At 55.4% G+C, this 4761-nt stretch overlaps 1 long non-coding RNA gene across 3 annotated transcripts; it reads right to left on the minus strand.

Annotated features, from left to right (window-relative positions):
• Gm33663 lies at nucleotides 1-3164 on the minus strand. Of its 3 annotated transcripts, none has more exons than XR_378640.3 (3): nucleotides 2863-3164; nucleotides 2304-2349; nucleotides 1-1297 (listed from the first exon to the last, which is right to left on the minus strand). It is a non-coding gene; the product is annotated as a predicted gene, 33663 (long non-coding RNA). The 3 variants fall into 3 exon arrangements; XR_378639.3 differs by having other exon boundaries at nucleotides 2304-2352; XR_378638.3 differs by lacking the exon at nucleotides 2304-2349 and having other exon boundaries at nucleotides 2863-3163.
• Between the last annotated feature and the right edge of the window lie 1597 nt (nucleotides 3165-4761).

Below are 4761 nucleotides of genomic sequence, written 5' to 3' on the forward strand. Positions count from 1 at the left end.
GACCATTTCTGCCACCAATTGTTGGCGATATTTCTGTGTGCACCCAATTACATTACAGCCATAGGAGCTCTTTTTCTATGTGCCCACCTGACTGGCCGAATGAGGAACAGAATGAGGGCTGTGGCAAGACTCGGGCACAGCCACGCTGCCAGTGATTGGACTACGAGATAAAATTTGAAAGCTGGAGGTGACTCAGTGGTATGGCACTTGAGATACTTCTCAAGTATGAACGCTGGCTCTGGGTTCCATCCCCAGGGCCGAAAACAAACGAATGAATGAATAGATAGATAGATAAATAAATTTTGTGTCCTAAATCGCTAAAATCCACGGCGCAGTTACTGACTGAAGCTAAAACACAACAGTAGGCAGGCGGACACTTCAGCAGTCTGTTGCGAGGAGGAAACGGGCTGCCTATATTAAAACCTTGCTGTGGCTCCTAGGCGATTAAGGCCAGCTTAACCTACACCCTCCAGCTCTTCGAACCAACTCCGAGATTTGATTAGTGAATCGTAACACAGGAAGCCTATTGGCCCCAGCCCTCCTGCCTTTTCATTCTTAGAGGAGCCTGGAGCAGCTAAGTCAGTTTAGTTTCCCAGAACGTCCCCGGATCGCACTCACAACAACCCGCATAGCTGGTCAGCTACGGGGACTCCAAGCACCCCCAAGGAAGCCGGGTGTTCAGGGTCTTCCAGCCCCTGGCCAGAACAGAGTCCGAGTCTAGGAGGCCTGTCCTTGGCTTCATGCTGCCCCCTGGTGGCCGACTTGAACATCACCAGTTTCTTGGCTGCCTCATGCCTCCCTTTCTTGCCTGCGTGGATGGCTCTCCTGGTCATCCCCACCCCTGACCCAGAGCCCCAGGTTCTGGGGCCTTCCCGGAGTAACCAAGTGTAGAGTTGAGACTTGTCTCCCCTCTGGCTCTTAAAGCTGCCTTCTCAGATTCTAAGACCCTGAGCTGTCATATCAGATAAATTAAGGCCTTGAAGAATTTTCCATGAAACCCTGAGCCACATGTCACCCATCCATCAAGGAAGGTGGAGAATGCAGTCCCAGGGTCAGGACTAGAGGGAGAAGGCCGAAGGGCTGGGTGACACACTTTCTTGCCTCTGGAGACTCCTGGAGGGTCATGGACAGAGAACAGTCCTCCCACAGCCCTTCTGGGGTCTCTTCATATGGGTGACAGGGGTCCAGCTGCCTTCCTGATAATGATGCACCTTCAAGAAATCCAAAAGTGTCTCCATCTTGTGCCTACTGTGGGCTCTGACCAGCATCTGATTTGATCCTGCTTTAATCTAACACCCTGGAGAGAGAGAACAGGGCAAAGACAAAGGCTCAGAGAGATTCAGCACCCTGCCTGAGATCACTCAGCAGTCAGAGTCACTGGTCTCTTAACTAACACTTGGACCAAGCCCTGGATGGAGTTTGACTCTGTTTGCGATGGCGGGAGCCCCTGGAATGTCCCCCCCCCCGTAGTCCCCCAAGTCTCCAACTCCTGCCCTGTTGGTTGGACTGGAGGCTCCGAGGGGTGTGTGCGGTTACAGAAGAACCCCGCCGCCCCAGCAGTAAGCAGCTCCCTGCGCGCACTTGGCGGGGCCCCAGGCGGGCGCAGGGCGAACGCCCTCCCGCACCAGTTCCCGCGCTCGGCTCGCCCCGCCCCCAGGACGGGCTGTTCTTGGGGCCGCTGCCAGACACGTCCTCCGCAGGTGCCGGCCTCTCTCCGGTGACGCGGCCACATGCGGCCCAGGCTCCGATTACAGGGCCTGCCTTGTACTCGGGGTCCGGGCTGGGGGTCCTCACTCCCCAGGAATGGGTGGGAGGGGCAGGGCAGGCCCTGCAGAGGGAGACTACGAACAAGGAACAGCCGCAGGCAGGAGCCGCCCCCAGACACGTGCGGCGGCCGCCTCGCCGCCGCCGCCGCGGTTTGGAGGCGGGGAGCCCGCGCCCAGTTGCATGACTTGACTGAGCCCAGGACCCAGTGTTCTAGAAGTCCAAGACCACTGGGCATCCCCGGATCCTGATGGCCGTCTCGGGCATGAGGGAGTCTAAAGGGCTGGTGCGAACCGAATTCAAACACTGGGCCAGCCCCAAGCTCCCAGCCTTCTTCCCTCTTTCCACAGACCGTGTTCAACGCCTGCTCCCCGGGTCCAGCGGCCCACTTCGCCAAGGAAATAAAAACGTAGATCTTTGTACTCCTGCATTCTCTTCCCCCATTCCCCTTTCTTGTTGGTGCTAGCAGGACACACAATCAGAACCTCCTGCCCACGAGGTGCACTCACAGGATCTCTAGGTCCCTCCAAGCCACCTACCTTTGGCCTAGCTTCCAATAGCTACAGTGTCAGGGGAGCCCAGGACCTGCTGAAGAGACTAGAGGATAGTAAGAGCTCACAGAAAGGAGGGTCTTCACCCTGCACGCACACGCGCACACACACACACACACACAGAGAGAGAGAGAGAGAGAGAGAGAGAGAGAGAGAGAGAGAGAGAGAAGAGAGAGAAGAGAGCGCCTCAGGAGTAAAGGGAGTTGCCAAAACTTTATTTTGAGACAGGCTTCTAGTGGACGGACCAGGCTGGCTTCAAACTCAATATGTCGCCAAGGATGGCCTCTTAGTTCTGATCCCTCTGCCTCCATCTCCTATTTGCTGGGTTTCAGATACACATCACCTGCCTGGTTTATGTAGTGCTGGGGACGACGTGTAAGCTAGGCAAGCACTGTAACAACTGAGCTGTGTCCCTAGACCACGAGACTTCTAGAATGGCAGTTGAACCCCTTAGTCCTGAAACATCCCTGCGAAGGAAGCAAGGCCAGAGAGGTGGAGTGACTGCTCAGGATCCCGCCATAAATGGAGTTTGAAAGAATATGCTCACCTGGGTCCTGAATGGTCAGGGCAAGGGGCGCTTCCTCTTTCTTCCTTCACACAGCTCCTACTACCCGCTTCAAGCCAGACCTCCCTGCGTTGTGTTTTAAAGAGAGCAGTTACCAGGCTCGAAGTTGGAACAACAGTGCCTGGAACAGCTCCATCTTCACAGTGTCTCCCCCAGGACCCCGTGCTGGGTGGGGTAAGGGGTCCTTCCCTATCTGGGCTGCTCAAGGCTGAGGCCAGAGTGGCTACCACAAGCTACAGCAGAGAGGCCGCCCGCCGCCCAAGACCAAGGCTGGAGTCATTCTGCCCCCTGGTGGTCAGAGACCACATTACAGTAGGAGTGCGTCACCCACCAGACCCCAACCCGGCTTGTAGAAAGCTGGTGCTGCACACCCACACAGCTGTGGCTCACACCTGAAGGCGACTTGACAGGGGTCTTGCTGTTCTGAGGCTGCATGCCCTCAAGACGATGCTTTTTCCCAATGGAGCCAGTTAGAATTGTTAAAAGCCTTGGTACTTGGGGAACCAGAGCTATGACTCACACCTTAGCCAAACTCGCCATTAGCTGGTGAGCCTGTCTTCTCCTCAGAGGCTGGTAAGTAGTAGGACAAAGGAAAAAAAGGCCAGTTACAGAGGCAAAGAGCTGAAGGTGTCCTGTGTGGTGGCACAAGCCATCAAATTCAGCACTTGGGAAGCAGATAGACACATGTTTGTGTGTTCAAACCCAGCCTGGTCTATATAGTGAGACCTTGGCGGGAGGGAGAAAGAGAGAGAGAAGGAGAGGGAGAAGAAGAGGGAGAGGAAGAGGGAGAGAGCAAAGAAAATGGGTCTGTCTACCATTCCGAGCCTTCCCCATCTCCATCCTTCCTTCCCATCCTCAACCCTCCTTTCTAGCCCCACCTGCTCTCTCACTACACACACACACACACACACACACACACACACACACACACACACCAACCTAGCCTGCCTCCAGTGCTTCTGGCTTGTTTCCCTCCCCTGAATTTGCGGCACAAAACCTCCAGACCTTAGAGCTGGCTAGGTCTGTCCCCCTGTCCCCTGGCACTCCCTTCTTGGGCCTACCTAGGTGACCATGTGTGTGGATATAGGCATGCCTTAAGATTCTAGGCACAGCAGAGAAGGGTTACAGCCCTCAGGACACAGGGGCCCCACAATCAATGGCTCTTCATAGGAAGGAGGCTGTGGGCAGAACCCCAGGTCTGTGAGCACCAAAGCCTTTTCAGCTGGCTGTGGCAGAGAATGGGAGAATGAGAGGGTAGGTTCTGAAGAGGCCACTAGAGCCAGGCAGCGAAGGCCTGAGGTTCCATCCCTGAAGGCTGTCAGAAGTATCCTACCATGCTTGATCGGGGGTGGGGGGGTGGGGGGACAAGCACAGGTGAAGGCTTGGGTAAAGCTGCATTCATTACTGGCTGCCCTTGGGTAAGCATATGGCCCTCTCTGTGCCTCTGCTTTTTTCATTTGTGAAGCTCCTGTAAGGGCTTGAGGACCGAGAAAGAGGCATGTGAACTGTCAAAACAAGCCTCCCCTCCAGGGTGCCTCACTACCTCTTTCCCTTGGTCGCCCCTAACAACGTGGAGAGGAAGGCGCAGACCCTTCCAGGTGACCCCCTCCCACTGTGCTGCAAAGAAAACTGTACATTTCCTTTGATCCCAGGGGTGGGGGTTGGGGTGGCGCTAAGGGAGACTCAGACCACAACAAAAGCACTTGCACCAATAGTCACGTGGGGTCCCCTAATCCGCAGCCTAATTACCAGCTCTGACAACACAGCCCCTCCCCCAACAAGTCAGCAGTGCAATTCCTTCAGTCTCTGCACACACATGCAGACACTTGGTGCTGTATCCCCTACTGGACACTGATCCATGGCCTGTAGAATTTCACCCTT

This window comes from Mus musculus, chromosome 7 (genome assembly GCF_000001635.26).
Source record: "Mus musculus strain C57BL/6J chromosome 7, GRCm38.p6 C57BL/6J".
In the NCBI taxonomy this organism is placed as follows: Eukaryota; Metazoa; Chordata; class Mammalia; order Rodentia; family Muridae; genus Mus; species Mus musculus.